Source organism: Erinaceus europaeus, chromosome 20 (assembly GCF_950295315.1).
Source record: "Erinaceus europaeus chromosome 20, mEriEur2.1, whole genome shotgun sequence".
NCBI lineage: Eukaryota > Metazoa > Chordata > Mammalia > Eulipotyphla > Erinaceidae > Erinaceus > Erinaceus europaeus.
In genome coordinates this window covers 11,758,284-11,784,538 of record NC_080181.1, presented here as the reverse complement: position 1 = coordinate 11,784,538, position 26,255 = coordinate 11,758,284, and the positions used below count along the sequence as shown (strand labels likewise).

Here is a 26,255-nt window from a genome sequence, read left to right as displayed (position 1 = left end):
AAGCTAACTGCTGTTTCAATTCTAGAAAATAAAAGAGAACTCAGAAGATGCTTAAGTTACAGAAAAACAGAGAGCAGTGGAGGGGAGGGGGATCTACTACTGACCTAGTGGAAGAATGTTTTTTTGAGTAGTAGAGACTTTCCACCCAAGTCTTCATTAAAGGACTCCTTCAAGAACCTTCTTTGTGTCGAGGAGGAAAATAAGGGTTCTTTTCAGTGAAATGCTGGCTTACTTTATTAAGTGAGACTGTGGGGCTCTCTTAAATAGCAATACTAATAATTAAGTGGGAAAGTACAAGCGAACGCTTATAAACAAAGGCAAGAGCAGGGCAAGGCAATTTATCAGGAAACGTATCACTTATGTTATTAGATATTTTTATGTGCCACCAAGTCTTTTAAGAGCACTGAAGGCACAGCGCCTACGTGTGACAGCTGAATTCAAACTTTTGTCACTGGACATGCATGTGGAAAGCTGCCTAACATGGCTATACAGTAAAATCATCAATGCTGTATTAGTCCAATTTCTATAACCCCTATCTTCCAGGACCTCAGAGCTTTTTAGAGACAATGATCTAATCCTTACAGTTAAACATTCAGTTACCTAAGAAAACCATAAGGTTTAAAGACACAACCTAATGTTCTCTAATGAGTTCTGCCTATGGCACTGTCAAACGACGCATGTTTATGTAATAACTCCCAGAATTTATTATTTTTTTTCCCTGAGCTCTACAGAACTGAATGGTGATGGCTGTACTCTTTGGTCATGAGTATTTAATTCAGGTTGCTACTTTTTTTTTTTTCTTAATCAGGCTTAAAATGTAGTTACTCTTCATAATTAAATCATGCAAACATGTACTAAAAATGCAAAACTTGAGGAAATGGACACCATTACCTGAGCAAAGCAGCTTCGTATAAATTGTGTTTTTCAAGCCAGCTGCCATCTTGCTAGGCCATGGGCCACAGACTATTCAGCTGAATCTGAAAAACAAAAATTATTGCAAAAGGATCAAGATTCAAAAGGATCAAGTTTAATCTTTGGTTGGTTTCTTTGTGTTACCTCATTCTTTTGTAAAGCAAAACTGGAGTTGATGCCAGCATGAGAGTAAAGAGGAACAACAGAACTGAAATTAAAATAACCCCAGGAAAAGAAAAACAACAACCCTGGGCAGCATTGTATTTACCTCGTTTCCACAACTACAAGTTAGAAAGGTCTTGCAAATAAGTCACTTTCAGATCTTCCCTGGAATTTCCCTGGCTACCAACAGACCTTGATTTTACCAGAAAAATAATCAAACAGGAATGTGAAGTCTCGGAATATATCCAAAATCCAGTGTTTTACCCCAAACTGCTCGCCTGCTGAGCATGATTAAGAGATAGGCAATACAAAGTTGAGAATGGGTGAGGCATGATGAAGCTGGGTGATCATTACCTGGCAGGACAGAGCACCACTGAAAGAGCATTTGAGCTTTTTAATTCTGAAATGATTCTGAAGGCATTATTTCTCTCTACTGATGGGGCCATGAAAAGGAAGCAAAGTATCTGGCTGTGAGGACTCAGGAGCCTGTCCCCTTCCATCACAGCAGGGCTCTTGACTTCCTTTCCAATGTTCTTTCGCTTGACCATGTTTTAAGTGCAGGGCTTGCTTTCCCTTCACTGTTCCCTTGCTAATGGAAGCAAACTCAATGTGCAGCTGCTTGCATGCAAGAGGGAAAGTATCTGAGCTTTTCCTGGCCGTGGCCTTGAACACCAAACCCATGCTGATGTCAGCAGGGTGACAGCAACAGTTAGAAGGCCTACTATCTACAAGAGAGCTAGAATGGAGATTTTTTTTTTTTTTTTGTACAGATAATTGCTTCCTGTTCAGATCTCAGGAGACTTTCTTTGTTCCAAAAGGGCGGAGACATTTCAAATGAACAATTTTTCAGAAAGGAAAGGAAAGGAAAGAGACAGTATAAGATAGAGGGAGAGAAGAAATGCATATGAGAGAAAGAAATAAAATGAGAGTAAGGGCGATGGAAGAGAAAAGGAAGGGAGTTGGGGAGAAAGAGGAAAAGAGGAGGGAAGGGGAGAGAGAGAGATCACAAACTCTAGGGTACCCCTTGGCCTTCACCCAGGTAGCATGGAGCAGGACACAGCCACCCTGATCACCCGGGGCCATTTCCTCTCTTCCTCGGCAGCCTTGTGTTTTTGGAGAAAGATCCAATCAATGCAACAAAAAAGGCACATCTAGCAATCGCCGCTCTACGACCCATTCACTGGTGCCAAGTTACGCTCTACCCACCTGCGGTACTGCCACCAGGGTACCAGACGCCAGGATGAGAGCGCCTCTCAACCATGCAGCACAGGTGGCTGCCAGCACCAAGGCCAGCTCGCTTCAACACTCCTCTGCCCAGGAGAAATGACCAGAGAGGAGCAGGGAGGGAGGAGACTGGCACAACAACATGGTTTGCGTGCTCTTTTCAGGCACAGGGAAAATAGAAATTGCTACTTAAAATTTTCCCACCACATACTCTGCATTCAAAATAAATGTCTGGTGTCAACTGAACAGGGAAATGTATGGCTACACTGGCTACAGGACAAAGGCACTGAACGGTCTGGGAGAACACGACAGATGTGCTAAGATGCCCTCGGTTTATTTGACTGGTAGGGTTTTTTGCTGTTGTTGTTGTTGGTTTGTTTTTTGGTTTTGTAATTTAGGAATAATCTTAAACCCACTAACTGTTCATTCATGAGTGATGTAAAAAGCTCAACTATTTACAGAGTGAGAGGTTGGAGGTAAATCTGCTTTTGACACAAACAGATGAGACAAAAATTGCTTTGTGTGCAGCTGGCCAAGGGGACCTCTTTCACTTTTTTGAAAGGAGTAAGTTTGTTCAGGATGACAGTTTTTTTCCCCTCCCTTCCTAACTATACTGTTAATAAATCCAGGGAGGTGTATTATTATTATTATTATTATTATTATTATAGGACTCACATTGAAAAGCATATCTAGGACCCAGATTCTGGCACTGAGACATGAGATACATAGTTAAAAAAAAATCAGATGTCTGTCATATCCTTATTATGATTGTGCTATAGACTGCACAAAGCCTTTGCACATGCCAGCCAAGGGGAATGCTTTATAGTTCCAGCTATGTCTTCTTTTCTTTTTTTAAAAAAATATTTATTTATCCCCTTTTGTTGCCCTTGTTTTTTTTGTTGTTGTTGTAGTAGTAGTAGTTGTTGTTATTGATGTTGTCATTGTTGGATAGGACAGAGAGAAATGGAGAGAGGAGGGGGAGACAGAGAGGGGGAGAGAAAGACAGACACCTGCAGACCTACTTCACCGCCTGTGAAGCGACTCCCCTGTAGGTGGGGAGCCAGGGGCTCAAACCGGGATCCTTATGCCAGTCCTTGCGCTTTACGCCACGTGCGCTTAACCCGCCGCGCTACTGCCCGACTCCCGTATGTCTTATTTTCAAAAAAGTTTAGCACATTAGATTAGAGAGCCGCGGACACAGTGAGAGCAGGGTGGCTTAGGGAAGACTTGAGAAGGAAGCCACTTGGGCACAGTAAGGGAGAGACGCGCACTATGTAAGAGAGTCACTGTTTCTCTGAACCCTGGCACTATACAATAGGATTCCTGTTCTTGGGAAAGTACAAAAACACGGAGGGGCTGGGCTGTGTGCACCTGGTGGAGGTGAGCATTTCACTATGCACAAGGACCTGGGTTCAAGACCCCAGCCCCCATCTGTAGGAGGGAAGCTTTGAGAGCAGTGAGGCTTGTGCTTTTGTGCTTGTGCTCTTTAAATGTCCCTGCCTACCCTTTCAATTTCTGTCTCTATCAAAATAAATAAATAAATAAACAAATAAGAGGTCTCCAGGAGTGATGGATTCCTTGTGCAAGCACTAAGCTCCAGCACTCTAGTGGCAATAAATAAATAAACACATAAGTAAATGGGAAAATAAATAAGAAATTAAAAAGAGAGGAAGACAGAATATCCACAAAGCTACTTGCAAGCAGCAGCAAACGCAGGAGACTACGCTCAGCTGAAACTGCCCTCTGCCTGCCACAGGGCCTGGAGAGGCTGGCTTTCCTCTCCATGTCTGCTCATTTCCATCTTTCTCTCTTCCTCCGGAATGACGGTGACGAGCCACAGAGAGTATGGTATTACATAGTCTCTTTCAAATTCAAGTGTTAAAAAGAAAAAAAGGTGTTAATCTGTATTACCTACTTCTTATTCTCAACTTTTTTCAAAATCTATTGGTTTTTACTTTTCAATCCTCTACCAACCCTAGCACATTCTTCTTCTCTCTTTTCCCCTTGTGTGTACGTACACACACACACACACACAGTGCGGCTTGGTCCAACCTGGTGCCTGTCTAACGACAGAATGACAAGCAACATCTGTGTGTAAAGGAGCCAAAATCAAACCTTAATGTTTTTTTGGCAAGGTTTCTCCCCTTACTCCAAAAGGGGAAGAGGCAAGAAGCGAGAAATGTTAATATTTACATTCAACATCAGCTTCAACAAGGCAGGACTGTACTTCCCTAGAGCTATTTCAAGATCGAGCAGCTTTAGGTAAAAGCACTATGGTGTTTGCGGCTGTCTCCCCTGAAGCAAGCTCAGTTAAATCAAATCCAACATAATGGATTCCTAGAAGTGATCCCCCCCCCCCAACAGCTTCATGCTAATCTTCTAGTTAGAATTGCAGGGCCGTGTGTGTGTGTGTGTGTGTGTGTGTGTGTGTGTGTGTGTGTGTGTGTGTGTGTGTGTTGTACCTGGATAGGTGATATGTGTGGGGGGCTGATGAGAGAAAGAAAGGGATGGAGGCAGACAGAAAAGAAGACATTTTAGAGGAGGGAGCTCTGCTGCGCTCGGGCAGGAGAGCTGGCACACTGCAACGCGTGCCACACCCCAGAGCCTGTTGTGCCGGGAGCAGCGAGGCTGCAGCAGAAATCTGCACAGCTGTGACCATCAGGAGCTGGCTCGATCATTCCCCTGTGGAGATGTGGATTTCTGGAAACCTCCCAGCAGTCCACAGAGTCACAATGATAAGGCTCAGAACTACCTCAATGGGGGAGGGAGCTGCCTATAAGAGACAGAGAGGCTGGCCAGCCAACTGAAACCATTTTGCCCAGGAGAAGAGAAATCAGGGACTGTTAGGAACTCAGTTGCCATTTCACTCAGAGCTTGGAAGAAACCCACACACATTAAGGGAAAAATAAATTCAGACAAGTTGCTAAGGAGACTTGTGTAAACTCCAAGCACAGACATATTTCTTGGCCTTTCCCCCTGTACTCCATCTTGCATTCTGATCACGCAGCTCTGCAGTGATGCTGCAGCAACTTGTGCATTAATTTTGGCCTTCACTGTGCCGACTGGCAAAGCACACTGGCTGTATATATCATCATCTTTCAAACTTAACAAGTTAAAAGGATGTGGTGTGTGTGTGTGTGTTTATGTGTGTGACTCCTAGAGGGAGAGAGTGAGAAAACTAAATTTGGAATTTCTAAAACATAGGTGTTGAACAAAGAATGCCTGGGCAGCCTGTTTTGGGTCGGGGGAGAGCACTGGTCAGATAGGCAGCACTGGGATGTCCCCTGGGTAGTGGGCTCTGTTCCTTCTCAGGGGACGGTCCAGGCCTCTAGAGACTGCTCTCACTAAAATCCTCCACTCTGTGGCAAAGGTAAGCAGTGCCTAAATCTCACAGATGCCCATCGGGGTGAGGGAAGCTTCTGCAGACAAAATGCATCTCCCGAGAGAGGAAGCCTGATCCTCTGCTCACTGCCCAGGAGGCTTTCCTAGAGAGATAAGCCTCTAGACACAAAACAGGGGTGCTTCCTGAGACTGGAGAGCAAGCCTGCCCAGCTCTCTGCCAGCTCAGCTTGCCTGGGGAGCAGAGGAGCTCACCCAGAGTGACACAGCTTCAGCAGTGGCTGCTAAGTGTCAACATCTGACTTGGGGGTGAGGGGCCATTAGAGTTTTCATTCAGGATAGAGGTGTTTGTACTGTAGGAGCCAATATTTTCCTTTCCCAGACTCCTGTATTAGAATTTCGAAAATCTCTTCTAAGACAGAGAGGGGGTAGATGATAAACAGCTAAATCATTGCTGGGGGTGGGGGATGTGGCATGGAATGGTGTGAGTGTGAGAGTGTGTGTGTGTGTGTGTGTGTGTGTGTGTGTGTGTGTGTGTGTGTGTGTGTGTGTGTGTGTGTGTAGGGGTGTGTGTCCCCTGCCTTACTCTCACAGTCGGATCAACAAGACAGCAAGATGTACTCCAACATGGTTGGAGTGAGTATCTGCTCAGGCCCTTCCCCAAAAGGAGAACTTCACTTCACGCCTTGCCACCAGCCACAGCAGAAAAGCTCCAGCATGGGGTGGCAACCAAACTTGCCACTGTTTCAGTCATACCTCTGGAGGTAGCCTTGGGATAAGGGACTGGGGGGACGCTTTGGCATGAGTACACTGGGATGGGCATGTCTCCCCGGGCTTCACGGAGACTGCAGCTCCCACCTATCCCCTTCTCTTCGCCAGCCTTTATTTGGTTTCACACTTCAAAGCTGTGCTGCTTCAGTTATAATAAGGCAACTAGGCAACTCTTCAGCAAGCAGGACGGACATCTTTCTCCTACCATTTTCAGAGAAAGACAGGGGCCTGAGGACTTGGCCTGCATGCCTACGCCTAACATTACAGAGGGACTCTGCCTGTTGGGGAGGGCAACTCTCTTAGTTCTTTATGACCTTTTCCCTACATGGCACATCCTCAGATGTTTATGGCATAAGCTACCATGACTCAACCAAAATGAAAAATGAACCTTGAGGGAGAACAGGGTGGGCCTATCCCAGCAGGCAATGGGGCAATTACCCAGTGACCTACTTGGCCGGGGGGGGGGGGGTGACACCTGCATTTTATTCATTTGTCCAGGAAGCTTCAGTAGCCCAAACCCCAGGAGTCCTGCATTGTCTCCTGCTGGCTTGTTGCCTCTGCTTGTTGCGAATGAGAGGGCTCTTTCACCCCAGTGGACATATCACCAGCAGAGAGGATATACCAGTTCACAGGATCATGGGACAACCCACCCTGCCGTGGAACATTTTTTTCCATCTAGATTCTAGTCACCAAAACACGTTTCTGTCTAAGTTGGCTTACTGCTTTCTCAAATTCCCCAGAGAAAGGAAACCATATTAGATACCTGTCATTACAGCACCAGCTGCCCTCTCCTCCAAGCCTGCCAATCCTTTGTGGTGAGAGGAAAGACACCAGTGAGCAAATCACCTACATGGCCAGGCGAGCCTGAAAGAAAGACTGCACTGCATGCATAAAAAGTCCTCTTGGGGGGGGGGGGTCAGGAAGTAGTGCAGTAGTGCAGTGGGTTAAGCGCACGTGGCGCAAAGTGCAAGAACCATCATAAGGATCCCAGTTCGAGCCAGCTCCCCACCTGCAGGGGAGTCGCTTCACTGGTGGTGAAGCAGGTCTGCAGCTGTCTGTCTTTCTCTCCCCCTCTCTGTCTTCCCCATCTCTCTCCATTTCTCTCTGTCCTGTTCAACAATGACAACATCAACAACAACAATAACTACAACAACAATAAAACAACAAGGGCAACAAAAGGGGGGAAAAGCAAATTAAAAAAATTTTTTTCCACATAGCACTGGAAAAATCTTCAAGGAGTCTGTTCTTTGAGATGCAGAAAGAACGATGATCCCATTAACAGTGGCTGCAAATGCGAACACGGATCAGACACACCTCAAAGCGTCAAGCATTGCAGGGCCTATTTTTTCAAATGGGCAGGTATTTACGACTGTGTGTGTATATGTGTATACAACGTGCACTGTACCTATTAAAATGCGCAGATATGTGGCTATATATGCATATGTATGTAAACAGGCTTAATTAAGTACTTGCCCTCTAGATCACTCACTTCTAGCCACGGGGTCAAAGGTCACATCTTTTTCACATTTGGCCAGATGTTCTGCTCTTACTCCGCCCTGAAATCCAGTCCTGTGCCCTCTTCATCAGATTACAAAATGCTTTACATATCACGCAATAATTGTCTCCTAGTCTCTAGTTGGCATTATTACCCCACACTGAGGTGGAGCACTGAAATTAAAAAAAAAAAAAAGTGCATCCTCTTTCCAAAGCTACTGCAATGATGTCAGCAGCAGCACCAGGACTAAGATTCTCCTCCGTTCCCTAGCTGGTGGCAGGTCACAGGTCAAGCTGAAGGAATTTCCAGTTGCCTCTTCCCTAATGCTGCCTATTCGTCAGTCATTTGGCATCATCTATAAATCCAGCTATAAGGAAACATTGGCCACGTATGCTTTATGGGCTCACATCTTGCATCGTGGGTAACTTCCCAAAATAGAAACAGTCAAAGGTCCATATTGGAGATGAACACCAGAGATCAGGGAGTCGGGCGATGGCGCAGTGGGTTAAGTGCGCATGCGGCGAAGCACAAGGACCGGCGTAAGGATCCTGGTTCAAGCCCCCAGCTCCCCACCTGCAGGGGAGTCGCTTCACAGGCGGTGAAGCAGGTCTGCAGGTGTCTATCTTTCTCTCCCCCTCTCTGTCTTCCCCTCCTCTCTCCATTTCTCTCTGTCCTATCCAACAATGACAACATCAATAACAACAATTATAACTACAACAGTAAAACAAGGGCAACAAAAGGTAAAATAAATATTAAAAAAAAAACTTACAAATAAGGTTGATATCAGTGTCCGGAACTACACTAGGCCAACCCTACTGTGTGTGCCTCTGACTCTGCTCTTGACTGACAAGAGAATAGGATACAGGGGTGGGGGCGGTGGCACACCCGGTTGAGCACACACGTTACAATGATGTGCAAGGACCAGGGTTTAAGCCCCTAGTCCCCACCTGCAGAGGGAAAGCTTCACAAGTGGTAAAGCAGTGTTGTACTTGTCTCTCTGTATCACTCCCTCTATATCTCCTTCCTCCTCTCAATTTATGGATATCTCTATCAAATAAAGATTATAAAAATATTAAAAAATAAAAAACAAAAAGAGAGAATAAGGTACAGGCTCCTAATTCCAAAATTCCAAAAAGGAGTTATGAGTTTGGACCTATACTGAAGCCCATCTAATCACTGCCCAAAGTTAACGGTGAGTTTTATTTGTTCTCACATATGGGGCAGGACTAAAGAGAAGACAAATTCAAGTTCTAAAGAAAGAACATCTGGTTTAAAATGTCTTATGTAAACTGTTTACATATTTTCTATATATTCCCAAGGCAAGTGGCTATTAAAGTGTAATTCTGAAAGTTCTAGTATCCCTCAGGAGACAGTCAAGGTGGTTTGGCTGCTATTCTTGGGGAGGGTTAATATCCATAATATAATCGCATCTCTGTATTTTCATCTCACATAAATAATTTACTTCTGACATTTAATATGGACCAGACATCACCTCATTGATGGCTCATAAAAGCAGGATCAGATTTCCCATTTCTTTTGGTGTGATATTTTTGGGGTGGTAGACAAGATTGTAAGTGGAAAGTTGAGTCCTGATTTGTAAACAGAAAAGTCTGGCTAAAGCCACAGATTACTACCCCAAACCCCTTCCTGAAACATTTTAATCATGCCATGAAGAACTCAAGATGCCATCTCTTTCATTTCTGTTTTTTAAGTACGTCCCTTAGGCCAGCTCCAACTGACTGGTGAGGGTTGCCTTGAGTACAAATTAAGAAGAATTCTGAAATCCTGTCTCATCTCAGTAGGAAAGAGTTTTATGAGCACTTAGTAAGTTATCACTGCCATGGGAGAAGGAGCTTGAGGATGAAAAACACATCCAGGACTAGCCATTCCTGACTGGCCTCCATTTCTTCCTGTATCAGCAATTCTTTGTCTCTCTCAAGACAGTGTAGAAGAGCCTTTATATAATAAATTTCTGGAGTCTTGGAAAGGATTATTGTTATTCTATCATCTCTGGACATTCAAGCTAGTAAAGATGGAGCTCAGGTTATTTTGATCTTAGGTGAAATAGGTTTTTGAAATTTTATTCATGAAATCTTCAGAAGGTACTCTTAAGTTACTGGAGCAAAGGTAGAAAAAGTAACAATAATTCCCACCTTCTTCCCCTACCAGAGATGTAGAACAACTGGCAGTCCCTGTTGAAGAAGAAAAAAAAATGTCTGTGTAGCCAGGAACATAGAATCCATGATCTATTTCTCCTTAGAATTCAGTTGAGATAACACATTTCATAGGAAAGACCTCTCTCTCTCTTGGAAATGCAGCTGGGCCAGGCTGGCACTTCAAGTTCTCCCAAGAAGCTTGGAAGGGGCTTGCTGCTGCATGAGGGCGAACAGGGGCAGGAGGAAGACACTGAATGGGTATTCTGCCCACCACTGGCTCTGCCAAGCTTCTCCTGCTGAAAGGTAGACAGCCATGGTGGCTGTTCTAAAACCAATAGAACTGCTTTTCATTCGGGACATGCAGTCACAGACAGAGTTTATCAGAAAGACTGAGGTCCCAAGGAAGCTTCACCAGTGCAGACAAGGTCTTACTGTGAATTAAAGCTTAGCTAAGTGACTTCTGCCCCTATAAGAAGCTTTTCAGAAACAAAGGCCATGGGGGTCCGTAGCTGAGACATCTCTCCTATCGGCTACAGTTTTCTCTGCTAAACTTATGGGCTATGAAATCTACCTTCCTGAGAGACAGGGTCTTGCTCAGCATAACAGCCATAAGATGGAGGACATCTAACTACTGAACGGAGACCCTCAATGCAAGTCTGACTGAGCAAAGCAGATGGGGCTCAATGGTGCTCCTGAAGTTAGAGGACTACAGAGCCATCCATCCTGCACCATGGGACATGTGTCACAGGTGGGCATGGCTTCTCTGTTGCTTCTACTCACAAGACGTTTGGTAGACAGGCAGGAAGGCGAGGGCTGCCAGATACTTCTTAGTGATTTGTGTGCATACAGAAAAGGATTCAGATCAAGTCACTGATGAGTTTTCCTTGTGGACCCAGGACTCCCAGCAGACAAGAATGACCACAGGAGTTAGGAGCCCTTACTTTTGAGGTAGGAATTTTCAAGAAGACTTTCAGGCTTGACCTCCCAAAGGGGAAGCCTGACTAGAATTCAGAAGTTAAATATAAGAAAAACTCTGTCTGTAACAGGTTTACATAGAATCCTCTGGGCAACAGGAAATCACAAGAAATTCCATCTGGGAGCTCAGTTGAGCATCCTAGCCTTGTTTTCCACCCATCTGTAAGTCCTACTAGAGTTTAAGAGAGTGACTTGCTTCTCAAGCAATATTTTTAGTCCACCTGCATGGTAGACTAACAATAATTACTAAAGTCAAAAGTCCCTAGGAACATACCTAAAACAGACTTCCCAGCTTCTTCCCTAAGATACCTATTATCATCTGCTCTATTTCTACTTTTTGGTTCCTGTTTATTGCTTACTTTTATTGTTTTGTCTTGCTTTACATCTTACTGCCTTTCAGGCACCAAGTTGCAGATGCCACTATGATTCTATTCTGACTTCCTTGGGCAGACGACCTCACCAATGTGTCTTGGAACCTCACCTCTCCAGCACCCTATCTCACTAGGGAAAAGCAGAAATAGGCTAGGGAGCAGGGGTAGACAGCATAATGATTATGCAAAAAGACTCTCATGCATGAGGCTCCAACGTCCCAGGTTCAATCACTAACACCACCATAAGCCAGAGCTGAGTAGTGCTCTGAAAAAAAGAATAAGAAAAAGAAAAAGAAAGGGAAAAAAAAAAAAAAGAAGAAAAGAAACAGGTTAGGGGTATGAGTTGACCTGCCAATGCCCATGGTCAGTGGAAAAGCCATTACAGAAGCCAGAACTCCCACCTTCTACATGCTATAAAGAATTATGGTCCATCCTCCCAGAATGGGTGGGGGGAGTGTTCGGGGGAAGATGGCCAGAAGGCCCTAAACTCCAATTCCATGAAGACCCAGAGAAAGAAGAGGGAAAAAAGGAAGGAAACTCAGAAGTAGCAATTGGTATAGTTGTGACTTAGAAAGGAAGACAGGACCATAGGGAAAAAAAGGGGGCAAATATACATATATAACAGTCAACCCACACCTGTGATCTTGGGAGAACTACTGCAGTTTCCACTGGAAGGAATAGGGGCACAGGACTTTGGTGGTGGGAAAGGTGTGGAATTATACCTCTTATCTCTTAGTTTTCTAAATCAGTATTAAATCACTAATTAAACAATAGATGTTGATATATTTAAAATGAAAGAGGGAGAAATTGACTAGCCTGTGGATAAATTCTGGATGGAAATTATGCAGAAGGGGCCATGAAGAGACTGAATGTATGGCTTCCTCCATCCCCTGTCCAGAGCATTCTTTGAAGGGATACGCTCACACTTTGGAGAGTGTGAGCTCCAGGGTCCCACCCATCCTACAAGAGCATCCCCAGCCTGTGTGGGAGTGGGGCTGTGTGTCTCCCCAGCCAATGCACAACTCCCATGAGTTTGCAGGTGGAGGCGTTAGTAGTGTGGGTAAAGTCAGAGCCCTTTTCTCCTGAGTATGGCCAAGTTCACTCTAGATCCACAGCAAAGGCCTCACCAGATCCTCCACATGCTAATGTAATATCCTCAAGATGGAGAAAACACTTGTTGTCAAATTGCCTTTCTTACAACATCTGGCCTATCGGTTTTACGAATTATAATAGTATGAAATTTCTACTTAAATGTCTTGCTGAGGGCAAGATGGCAGTTTTTGGTCTTCTTTTCTTTCTCTGCTAGATCTCTGCCTTTACTAGAGGCTCTCTCTCCTGCACACTTGTACCTCACAAATGGACTGTGCCAGATGGGCTCTTAATCATAGTAATCAGCCAGAAAAATAAACGGCAGAAAATCCAGCTAGTCGCCAGCAGTTTCTCACTTGAAATCAGAGTCCAAGTTGTCATGATATCAGCAAGAGACCAGGCTGCCTTCAAAGGCAGGTCCCTGTGATAGACTCAACATGGGCTCTGTGCTTTACAGCATTTGTGTTTCCCTCTCAGAAAATGACTACCGTTCAATTCAGTTATGTTTCAGTGCTGAAGACTGCTATTAGTACCTTCTATTTACAGAACACACCTTGGAGAAGCTCAAAACATTTACAGAAATTAACCAAGTCTTACAACATCCCTGTCAAGTAGGAATGGACTAGATAGCAATGTCTTCATTTCAGAGGAAGAAACTGAGCTATTAAGAGGATATGATACATCACCATTCCATAGAGATAATAACCCACTTAACTTCGAGGCTCTGCAGAGAGCCACCAGTCAGGTAGGTATTCATTTATACTGTGCTCAGTTTCTACTCTACCCCCCCCCCCCAACACACACACTATGGTGCAAATCACATCTTTGTCTCCTGAATCTCCCCACTTGTTTATATTCCAAGTTTCAGCTAGTAGGGGTGAACCAGTGTGACTGAGCAATCTACAATAAACCTATAAGCCTCTTTGCTAGAGAGCCTTTCTCCTTGCTGCCCAGAAGAAGACCAGTTTATATGGACTGTCACTGTGCCAGATCCACTAGCAGTCAAATGGTGGTCCTGTAGGGTTCATCTGGCACAGCACTTGCCCTCATTCTACTGCAACAATTCCAAAGCATAATAGATGAAAAGAAAGTAATTGTGGAGTTTTTAAGATAGACATCAATTTCAAATAAAGTTTTAACACTGTGAGACTTTGGACAAAAGTAATAAACTTTCCTCTATCTCCTCATCTGTAAAACAAGGATAACAATATTGACTCTGGGATTCATCACAGCACTATTTGCAGCAGGAGAAAAATGTAAACAAGTTAATCTTTGTCAATCTGGGATTGGCCAAACACACCACTGCATATCAATCTTGGAAGTGACTCTAACAATTATAAAGGCTAGACATATGCAAAGGAAGAACTGACAAAGAAATACTTTTATTTTTAAAGAGGAAGTATTTTCTAAACATTTTTTATTTTCTTTCTCTATTTATTGGATAGAGATAGCCAGAAATTGAGAGGAAGCAGGAGACAGTGAGGAGAGAGACAGAGCAAGTGAAGCTTTCCTCCTGCAATTGGGGACCCAGGGGCTTGAACCCGGGTCCTTAAACACTGTAACATGCACTCAACCAGGTGTGCCACCACCTGGCCCCACAGAAATACTTCTAAGACACGCGAAGTATGAAGAACAAGTTGTAGATAATGTGTATGGCTCAGTACACACACATGTGAAAGTTCAAGTTACGTTGTTGTTTCTATGCACACACTTTTCTAAGATAAGGAGTAGGATGAGTGAGTGAAATAAATATGTGGAGCATATCTAGATAAGCATTCAGGAAATACTTGCTGCTGTGGTCTGGGCTTCTTGGAGGTGGGGTTAGCTCTGTTTTAATCTTTGTATCTCAAACTCCTGGCCCAGTCCCTGGAACATCACAGGGGCTAATTGACCGAGTGAAAGAAAACCACTCAGAGCAGAGAATGATGCAATCGGCAATTAATTGTTGAGTCAGGAAATAAGAGCACTAATGTGAATCACAGAGTATGATTGTACTGTTTGGAATGCTGTGTTAATGTAGGGAGGCAGCAAGAGTCCTTTGGGGACAAATTGGGCTAACAGGCATGAGGTCTTGGGTCCAGATTAGTTCTTAAAGTGTGGTCTCAGGACCACCAGCTGCTAAGTGACCCAGGAGGCTTATCAGTCATACAGATTCAGGGGCTCCACCCTATCTGCACACAGAGTCCGTGGGCTTATGATTTAGGAATCTGTGTTGTAACAGTCTTTGCTTTATGAACGAACAGATGATAATTCACTTCCAGATACTGTTCTACTTTCTCGCCTGACTTTGGGCAGCTCACTAACTTTTCCAGAATTTGGTTCCTTTTACAGAGAAAGAGTTAGATCTCCCATGCTCCTTTGGGTAGGCCTGAATGCAAGCCACACTGAATGGACTCATCAGCCTGGTTAGAGTTGTCTTGGCCCCTGGGCTCTCATTTGGAAACTTCTCAAACTCAGAAGCTGTCATCTGCCTTTGCTTTTTATATTCTTTAGTTACTAAAACCAGCTACTAATGATATTCTGTGAGCACTGGCTCAGATTCAAATATATAACTTTTATACTTTAATATATTTTGGGTCAGGCAGTGGTACTTTCAGCTGAGTACACACTGTATCTTAATGTATCTGCTATAATTAAAATATAGTAAAATAACAATTACTATAAGGAATAATATAACAAATACACACACATAAGAAAAAGGAAGATGGTAAGAAGAAGTGGGAACAGACACTGAAACAATAGTAGGGGGAAATGATGGAAGAAGGTCAACAGTATCTCTCTCTGACCTTGCGTATAACTGGAGTAGGAAGACTATGTCCTGGCCAGTCATTCTCACGGAAATTAAAAGCCAAGAGCACAGATGGTGGAGTTGAAGAGGGACTCTCTAGTATGTTCTATGTTTAGCAGGCCAAGAAATGGCACATGGTAACAACTCCAATCAAATGCAAAGACTTTTTTCTTTCCTTTTTTTTTTTTTCCTCTAGGAAAATTGCTGAGGCTTGGTGCTGACACTATGAATCCACTGCTCCTGGTGGCCATTTTTTCCATTTTTTTGGATAGGACGGAGAGGAATTGAGAAAGGAGGGGAAGAAAAATAGGGAAAGAGAAAGACAGACATTTGCAGACCTGCTTCACTGCTCATCAAGTATCCTCCCTGGGGAGGTAGGGCTTGAACCTGGATCCTTGCGCAGGCCCTATGGATGTACATGCCACATGTGTATGCCACTTCCTGGCCCCCAAACTCAAAGATTTTAAGAAGGCAAAACCCAAAAGAAAATTAAACCCTGTCAGTCTCCAGAAAAGTGATACCAGGCTAGATAAATAGTACCTATATGCCAAAGGTCCCAGGTTCAATCCCAGGCACCACTATATGCCAGAGCTAACTAGTGCTCTGTTCTCTCCAATGAATCTTTGGGTGATGGCTTGATGGAGGGTGAGATGTAGTGACACCTACCTTAGAGAAGTGTGGAACTGTATGCTTATGACAACAGTCCTGGGACTCAACATCCTCTCAACAAAGTGATACCGCAGTGGACAAAAAGGGATTTCTCTGTCACCAAGAAATGCTTCTAATTCTTGAGAAAAATCAACCTCAGCGAAAGTCTCTGAAGTCAATGCATCTTTGTCTTCTCTGCCTTATATTGTAGAGACAGGACTGAGTAAGTATCCTCAGTCCCCCCTTCCGCCCCAACCCTTCTCTGCACCACCTCATTCCTTCCTCTCAGTCTCTTTTTCAGATCTGAGGCAGCCCACTGTCTTGGCTTGTGCCACCCTAGAAGCACATTACTTCCCTTTCTTGCTCAATGCTACTTGCTCAGGTCCAAGCAAAGAGCTGAACATACTACTGGGTAGAGAAAATATCTTGTTTTGGTTTAGATTTTGCTAAATAAATTATATACTAGCTGAAAGAGTCAGGGAGATTTCCTACTGGTAGGGGCAAAGTAATCTTATTGTTTTGACTTTATAAGAATCTCCTGTCATTTCTATTACATCTTACCGTTTCCTACTGTTAGACATGTTATATACTTAATGCACTTACTTGTTCAACACCTTTAAGCTGTGAGAGTCTGGGGGGGGGGTGATGTCCCACTTCTCTCCCTCTTCCCACAAACAGCCACTTCAAGGGTGGGCGGTGGCTCGTCAAATATGGCTGCCTGACTCAGAATCAACAGGATAGCACAGCCACTCTGGGCCTTTCATGGGAGAAGGAAGCATGTCTCACTCATGCTGGCAAACAGATTCTCAATAAATACTGCCTGAGGACAGCAAAGAAGCAGTCTGAATGAATGATTTTCCAAAGAAAAAACCCAATCTTTCAAAGACATGAACATGCAGATTAAAAAAAAAAATCACTAAAGAGGGGTCAGGCAGGCACACCTGGTTGAGCACACACATCATCATGTGCAAGGTCTGAGATTTGAGATCCCGCTCCCCACCCACAAGGGGAGAACTTCATGAGTGACGAATCAGGTCTTTAGGTGTCTCTTTTTCTCCTTCTCTGCTTCCTCTCCTCAATTTCTCTCTGTCCTACCTAGTAAAATAGGAAGAAAAAAGGAAAAATGGCACTGGGAGGGGTGGAGTCATTGTGTGGGCCCTGAGTCCCAGCATTAATCCTGGTGGACAGACACAGTCACTCGATCTTGCATCCACTCAACACATCCTGTTGAGGACCTGTGAAAATAGCTCACTTGGATAGTGTGCTTCTTTGCCATGTGTGTGACCCATATTTGTGCCTGGCCCCTATTACACTGAAGAAATCTTCGGGGCTGTGGTCTCTCCCTCTGCCTCCGTCTCTCTATTTTTTAAGTCAGCCCAGAGCAGTGAAGTCCCCTAAAAATAAACAAAAAACGAAACAAACAAGAAAGAAATGACTCTGATGGCCCAATTTGTTAGAACCATGATGTGTGGCACCAGTGACCTGCATTAGAGCTGAGTGGAGAGACAGGCTTACATGCATGTCCACTTGAAAGGGAAGGGTGAAGGGCATACAGGTGATTGCATGTGAGTTGGCCTTACATGCAGAAGAAGTGAGAAGAAGACAGTAGCTGAACAGCGAGCGACAAGGACAGAGAAGCAAAGGCTAAAGAATACTCAATCCATCTGCCTTTTCAGCAAAGAGCTCTTTGTAAAGACAAATTAATGGAAATCACTGATATCGCCACCAGACATCTCTATGTGCAATGACAGTTACATGCAGTCAGCCAAGAAATCCTAATATTCCCATTTGAATGACTCAAGTTTAAGAGTCTTGAAAGCTTGAGCCTAAGTGTGGCCTTGGCCTCTTTGATCTTGGCACCTGCCTAGGAACTTTTTAAGTATGTTTTAACAAGTGCTGGGAGCTGGCAGACCTCTGTTTCTCTGTTCTCACAGAGATATCTGTTGACTTATGCCTGGCATTCAGTAGAGAAGAGTTATAGAGGGAGAGGATGAGGATGAAAAGCTCTTGAAAAATTATCAAATAGATGTACACACAAACACTAAATAAAACCTCCTGAAAAAGAGACCCATAAATGAATGACCATATTGGCTCAGAGTAAGTTGAAACTCAAGTGCAATTACTCTGAACCTCAAGGCAGGTAAGATGAAAGCCTAGGTACTCCAGCTGGGTGCCATATATAACATGATCTGGGACTTACCCATCCCTTTCTAGTGTATACAGGCCTACCCAATACCAGAAGCACAGTCAGCAACCCTGAGCTCCACATGCCTGTTAGGCTTACACATGTGGATATTACAAATGAGTGCCTCTCTGCATTGGGCTTTCCAGTGAAGGAGTGCGAGGGGGCAAGAAAATAAATCTTCCAACTCTTTCTCATCATGTTCATTTCATGTTTACTTAGCATGTACTTTACTCACTTTCTCAGGATTGTCTATCTGCCACGGGGAGAAGCAAATAGAAATGTCCACGGTAATAGATTCAAGCCCAATGCTATCACCACTTAGGTGGGGGTTCTGAGGATATTACTTGGTGTTTCTTACCTGGAACATGTTGAGTTGGAGAGTAAACAAAATGACCTAACATCAACTACTGCTCAACAAATGCTTATTTATCTTTATCATTTCTTAACAAAAATGCAAGCTGAGGACCTACATTGTTGTAAGACGGGAAGAGTAAAGAGCAGTAAGATGTGGGAAACACACATGCGAGATAACACCACGTACTGAGTAATTCAAATAAATGCAGGGCTTTGAGCAGCAAGAAAGGAAAGAAGCAAGACAATGATCTGCTGGGGAGTGGGCCTCTTTGTGTCATGGCCTTCCGTTCTTGTGGCCTCCTTACTGTTAAGGTTCTCCTACAGAAACTGCACTTCATGATGCCGACTTACCAAGTTCAGATATGTCTCGTGAGAACTCTGGCTGATAAAAGCAGTTGTCCTACCCACACAGCTACCTTCCCCTTGACTCGTTCTCAGGTGAGTCCTCCCACCAGGACAAGAGACTCTGAAGACCTCTGCTAGGTCATGCTGCTGACCCTCCTTGATCTCAGCTCTCAGTCAGGCAGTCTGGTGCCACTGTCATTAGGTATGTTACTCCCAACTGGACAGATAAGCTTGAGTGAATGTAGGGAGGGTGGACATACCTGAGATAGCTGTGGATTCCATTCTGAATGGGTGTTATTGCCAAACTCAACTGTTAGCAAACTGCATGGCAATCCAGATATACTCACCTCGGCTCCCTCAGAAGCCTTGTTCCCTAAATTCTCTACTTGTCATAGAAAATGTATAGAAGGCATTTTCTTCTAATGGTCTATCAGCCAGCTAAGATTCTTGAGCATTATGTTCATAAACATTAGATGGAGTGTTTTGTTTTCTCTGTCAAGATAATATAATGCTATGTATATTATCATAAAAATCATATAAAGCCTCAAGGGGCAATAGCAATGGAGACTCACAGTTGTAAATTGGTGAGTTTTAGGTGATTTTTCTTTTCCCTTCAGCAGTCTTTTTGTTGACAAAATTCAGACTGGAGATGATGCGGCAAGCTGTCCTGGAACCTCACCTCCCCAGAGCCCTGCCCCACTAGGGAAAGGTAGAGATAGACTTGGGGATATGGACTGACCTGCAAACACCCATGTCCACTGAAGGAGCAATTACAGAAACCAGACCTCTGACCCTCTACACCCCATAGAGAACTTTGGTCCATAATCCCAGAAGGGTAAAGAATAGGGAGGGAACCTACTGAGGGAGGGGATGGGATATGGCACTCTGGGGGTGGGAACTGCATGCATTTTACCCCCACCCTTGTCCCACAGTCTTGGCAATCATTATTGAATCACTAATAATAATAATAGAAACAGCTGAAAAATAAGAAAACACAAGGCAGAACTTGGACTGGAGTTGGTGAACTACACCAAAGTCAAAGACTCTGAGGTGAGGGGAGGGCTCAGGTCCTGGAACATGATGGCAGAGGAGGACCTAGTGGGGTTGAACCGTTATGTGGAAAACGGAGAAATGTTACACATGTGTAAACTATTGTATTTTACTGTTGACTGTAAACCATTAATCCCCCCAATAAAGAGACAGTTAATAATAATATAAACCCACCCAACAAATATTTGCTAAGTAACTTCTGCGGATAAGGTAATGAGCTAGAACATTTGCAATGCATATATGGAAGGGGTTACTATATTCTGTGAGTCGTAATTAACAATGCAATGAAGATGACAGATCTCATAGGTAATTCGGAGTCATGCTTTTACAGTACATTACATTGAGTTTTCATGGTATTTTCATAAACACAACTTTTTTTTTTAATTTGAGTGTATCCAAAAATATTTGGTTCATCTCACAAAACTATCACCTCTAATCTAAAAAAATGGGGTTCCTCATTTAGGATGATTGTATACTTACGTGAAACTATTGATTCTAAAAAAAGAGAGAGAGAGACTGAGATTGGATCATGTCATCCTCGAATCCTAGTTGATGAGTGTCCTTAGGTAACCCATTTTCATAGTTTCTAAAGCAAGTCACGTTTGTAGTCTTTGGAGAAAAGAGAATGGGCAATAGGAGTGGACAAAAGAGGAGCTTGGAAGATAACTACTATTTTTGTGCATAAGCCCTTTACTCTTAGATGTTTGCACTTTCTTCTACAGTTTCATCGTATTCGTTCAGCAAATGTCTGTTAATACTTATTCTAAGCTAGGAAATAAAGCATAAGTAAAGGAAAGTAAGAAAAAAACCCTTCTAGCTGAAAGGATGCCTTTTGAAGAAGCTTTAAATTACTAAAATATATCTTTCCCACATTTCAAAAGAGGGAACACTTGCAAAATAGGACACCAACAGTCCAGTGGTAGTTAGTGTTGCTTTTCCCCAGAAACAATGGGCTACAGGGTGGGAATATGACATCTCTCAAGAGTGGCAGGTAAAACATTACAGTGATACTTATGAAGCCTGAGATGACAGTTAATGGCTCAATAAACAAACAAAAGCAATACAAAATCCAAAAAAATGCAGCAGGAGACAAGACAACGTGGCTTGGGACATCATCCCACATGCTCCAGAGACATGACTTCTAAGTGATCCCTCCCTTTACTAGCTACTAATTCTCAAGCACCTAGTATATCAGAGGATTTGTAAGTAGTTAACACCCCAGTAATAAGATGCAAAAGGTGATATTTCTTTAATTATCCATTATCTAGATAAGGACTTGAGACATAGAGGAGTAACATGTTGAAGCTCACAGGGTCAGGAAATTCAGAGCCAGGGTCTGACACCAAACCTTGCCTTATATTGCTAACCTCTGACCAATTTCAATCTCAAGTTCAATTTGGGAAATCTAGTGAAAGAGAACAAGGATGGTTCAGAATATTCCCTTTATCTCCTATATACTCACTACTTGTTACAACAACTTTATGGAAGCTGTTGGTGCTTTCCATAGAAAAAGGTGTATATGTCCACATTGTTTTTCAGCTATGCGTGTGCAAGCCAGGGGAATTGCAGACTCCTCAAAGATAAAGCTAAGGTCTGGCATTCAGGAAGTTTTGGGGCCTGGTAGGGAAAGCATGGATGAAAATGTCTCCTTAGCCAAATGACGCAGGCTGGTACAAATTTTATAGAGTCAGCAATTATTTGCAAGCACGAAATTCCCCTCTAACAGGTGCTCTTGGTGGTGCACAGAGCAAACAACACAGGCTACAGCCTTATCCTTGTTGGATGTATGAATGGGAATGCGCCAACAGCAGAGGCTATGGGAGGAGGAAGAAATGTTGCTGAAATGAATGTCAACAGTACTGTTGGGCTGTTGCCCCTTGGTCATGACCTTGAGGTTCAAGGTGTTGCCTCAGACAGTTCTGAATAGAGTAGCCAATTCACAGACAGCCCACAGCCCAGTAGGACACCACTTTCTGACTCTACCATCATGACACCGCCATCTGCAACCACTGAGCTGAGATTTTTCAAGACAGAATTTATCACACCCAAGATTCCATTCTTACATAAGAATCACCTGTCGCTGGTACATAAATTTCAGCACCTAGCTGAGCCAAGGGTAATGAAGATTTAAAAGGAAGAGGGCTGGATAAATAGCAAGCAGATTTCGTCTCAGTGGGGCTGAACTCTGAAAAATATTTGTGCCCTGACATGCCCCCTCAAAGGAGACTGTCATTTTTCTACTTTCTGACTGCGTCACTGCTGTCAAGGGAAGGTGCCCTCAGAGTCACAGGCAATCTGTCTTCATGGAGTGTCTGTTCAAGCTTTGACCTCACTTCGCTCCAGCTTTATGTCTACCCTCACAAGTTTCAGCTGCTTTTACTGTTGGCTAAATTAGCCACAAAGCACAGTCTTGACTCACACTACTGAAACCTGAGAGAATTCAGCCCAAGCCCAGAGCAATGCACATCACTATGTCAAAAGCTGTGGGCCTGAAGAGAAATGCAGGAAAGGCCCTTGTAGCACTTCGTAATACAGTGGATTCCTTTGATTTGAGACTTTGGAAAGGGGGTTTATGTATGTTGTCTGAGGCAAATAAAATACTATTTTTTATATTTATTTATTTTGCCTTTCTACTGCCCTTGTTGTTTTTCATTGTTGTTGTAGTTATTATTGTTCTTGTCGACGTTGTGAAATAGGACAGAGAGAAATGGAGAGAGGAGGGGAAGACAGAGGCGGGGAGAGAAAGACAGACACCTGCAGACCTGCTTCACCACCTGTGAAGCGACTCCACTGCAGGTGGGGAGCCAGGGGTTCCAACTGGGATCCTTACACCAGTCCTTGCACTTTGCACCACGTGCACTTAACCCGCTGCACTACCACCCGACTCCCAATAAAATACTATTTGAGAGTGATAGAAAGAAACAAAATTGTCTGTGGAGAAGTGGAGCTGAGGTAACAATGAAGTCAGAACAGAGGGAGGAGAGGATCTGCTAAACTAGAAAGGGGTGACATTATTTAGAGACACTAGTATTCACAAATATCTGGGGAGATTTCAAACAGTGACCTTAAGCAAGTGGCTCTCTACTATATGCTTCCACTCTTGAATATAGAAACAGTACGAGGGCTTCTTCCTGTAATAGCATACCCCAAAAGAAGGCAGAAAAAAGGCCTTTGAATCTAAAGTAATTACTCCTCTGTCCAGGGAAATAGAAGCAGCAATAATTCCAACAACTTTCAGCCTTGCTGTCAAATGGGCATTTTGATTCTGTGTGAGAGATAAAGTCCTCAATTCCTTGAGGAGAAGTTGGGTATGTCCTTCTCATGCTAGTTTCATAACGTTATTTGGAATAATTATTTATACAAACAATATTCTTCTTCTCCTTCTTCTTTTTACCAGAGCACTGCTCAGCCTCTGGCTTATGGTGGTGTAGGGGATTGAACCTGGGACTTTGGAGCCTTAGGCATGAGGATCTCTTGGCATAACCACTACCCATATCTACCCATGCCTCCAAATAACATTCTGTATCAGCCAGCAAAGTTTCACTGAATGTTTGCCAGGCACCCAAGGCCATAGCAGTCCATTGAGCAGATCACGAAAACGTATCTGACCATTTCCTCAGAGGATATGTTCACTTTGAAAGTTTAGCAGAAAATATGCTGTAAAGCTTAAAAGTCTCACTTCTAAAATATTACCTCTATTAATCTAAGCAACTAAGTAAGACTACTAAACTTGCTTGTTTTGAAGTTTCTGTTGGTCTATTCCACATATGTAGTGCCTTTCTTGTTCTTCACATCCATTGGAATACTCACCTTGGCACCAGTAGCTTTCATATGAGCTTGAGTTCTAATTGGATGCCTCTAGGTAATCCACACATAGAACTCAACTGAAAGACTTCAGTTTACAAGAAATGTTTACGTGCATATTTCTAAGTTCTACTCATGCACCATCTTTATATGAAAGAAAACTAAACTGATTATCCTTTGGTTACTGATTATCCTTTATCTGCAGCTACTGGACTCAAAATCATTTGATGTTTACTGAGTTTATGGTCAGTTGTGTCACCTTCTTATTTTCCTTTAGTTTTCTAAGATAAACCATCAATCAACTTATTATGAATTATCCTTTAAAAACTGTGTCTTGAGTGCCAAGTGAACTTTTTAGGAAGTAAAGATGTTTCAAATGAGCTACCTCCAATGCGACTTCTCTTCATCATAATGTGAACACGTTTGGTTACGAACATATATGCTTGCGTGTACTTTATTTTAAAAAATATTTATTTATTTTATTTATTGCCATTTGTTGCCTTTGTTGTATTGTTGTAGTTATTACTGTTGTTGTTATTGATGTCATCATTGTTGGGTAGGACAGAGAAAAATGGAGAGAGGAGGGGAAGACAGAGAGGAGGAGAGAAAGATAGACACCTGCAGACCTGCTTCACCGCTTGTGAGGCGACTCCTCTGCAGGTGGGGAGCCGGGGGCTTGAACAGGGATCCTTACGCTGGTCCTTGCGCTCCGTGCCACGTGCGCTTAACCCACTGTGCTACCGCCCAACTCCCTATTTTTTTTAATCTTTACTTATTTATTGGATAGAGACAACTAGAAATTGAGGGAAAGGAGGAGGGGGGGGAGAGACTTGCAGTACTGCTTCACCACTCGTGAAGCTTTCCCCCTGCAACTGGGGACGGGGGGCTTGAACCTGGGTGTTTGGGCATTATAACACATGTGCTCAACCAGATGCGCCACCACCCGGCCTCGTGTGCACTTTCAGTTACAAGTAAGCATGGAAGAGTTGTACTCTTTGCGCAAGCACATCACAAACATTAGTGGTTAAGTGTAAGATGAAGCATCAAGAATTAAGGTGTTCTGTTTTTATTTAAGAAATAAGGGGGCCAGGCAGTGAGATACCCGGTTAAGCACACATAGTACTATGCACAAGGATTCATGCAAGGATCTGGGTTTGAGCCCCTGCTCTCCACCTGCAGGGGGTCACAAGAGGGAAAATAGGTCTGCAGGTATCTTTCTTTCCCTCTCTCTATCTCCCCCTCCTCTCTCAATTTCTCTCTGCCCTACTGAATAAAAAGGGGGGGAGGTCCATCAGAAGTGGTGAGGCTGTAGTGCTGGTGCCGAGCCCCAGCGACTGGAGGCAAAAGAACAACAACAACAACAACAATTATATTGCTACAATATCGTGTTCTTCTTTCAATAGCCAAAAGCACTGTTAGTGAATTCCTGAACCTTCAGAGGTACAGAACTGAGCTGCCATATTCTCTGAAGCCCTGCCCTAGATGTGAGCACAGGAAGGCGAGAGGCAGGTACTGATAGTGAACAGCCCTCAGTACTTGTCTCAGAGGTTGGCAGGACATGGCACTTGGCCATAAGGAAGTTCCAGACAAATGGAAAGCAAGTTGACCATCCTATGGGTATTAGAGTTCACACCTGTATCTGGGGAAACTGAGACAGACAAAAGAAAAGTACTTTGACCATATTTCCCAGCAAACCAAAAGCAATTGTGTGACTTAGTTTTTTTAATTTAATTTTTTAATCTTTATTTATTTACTGGATGTAGACAGAAATCAAGAGGAAAGGCAGAGAGACAGAGAGACACCTGCAGCATTGCTTCACCACTTGCAACACTTTCCCCCTGCAGGTGGGGACCAGGAGCTCGAACCTGGGTACTTGCACATTGTAGCATGTGCGCTCAACCCAGTGCGCCACCACCCGGCCCTGGAACAGACTTCAACAGACCAAGAGGAGCACACTGGCAAGCAGTCTGACCCCTGCTATTTTTGTTCTACCTAGCTTTCACCTGGAGCTATTTAAAAAAGTCATCTTTCACTTTCATTTTGCGGCCCTTCCAAAAATATAAGGTTGAAATACTGTGAGCACTAGTGAATGGGGCCTCTGTTGCTATCCCACGCCACTCTCGCAAAAAGAACAGGACAGCAGAGGGGATGGGAGGTTATAATATCACAGCCCTTAATGACCACAGGCATGCTAGAGTAAATGGTGTCTATCCCACCTACTATCTCCAAGAACATCAACTATGTTGCTGGTCTTAGCTTGAACACATGTGCCATTTAATGAAACAAGTCAACTCAAATGAACCTTGGGAAAAATGACCAAGTGGTCACTTTCTGAGCTGCAGAAGGGTAACAGCTGGCATCTCCTGGAAATATACTTGAGTGAAGCATTGGGAGACTTCACATAGACTTCATTAGCAATGAAGTAGAGACTACTGGGCTGTCAGGATAGTCATGAAGTCCTTTCCTATGTTCTTCTATGCAAAAACGCATCATGACTTTTCCAACAACCCAATAATTAACTGTAGAAACTAGAGTGAGGCTGAGAAAGTTTTACTGACTCAGTGAATATCACATAGCTGATAAATCT

The 26,255-nt window shown here is 43.5% G+C and overlaps 1 long non-coding RNA gene across 1 annotated transcript in view; it reads right to left on the bottom strand.

The window, feature by feature from the left end:
- The window catches only part of LOC132534982 (uncharacterized), a 185,296-nt gene that overhangs the window by 136,245 nt on the left and 22,796 nt on the right, over nt 1-26,255 (bottom strand). The window contains exon 3 of the long non-coding RNA XR_009546745.1: nt 892-977. This is a non-coding gene — a long non-coding RNA (uncharacterized LOC132534982). The remainder of the gene's footprint in view (nt 1-891; nt 978-26,255) is intronic.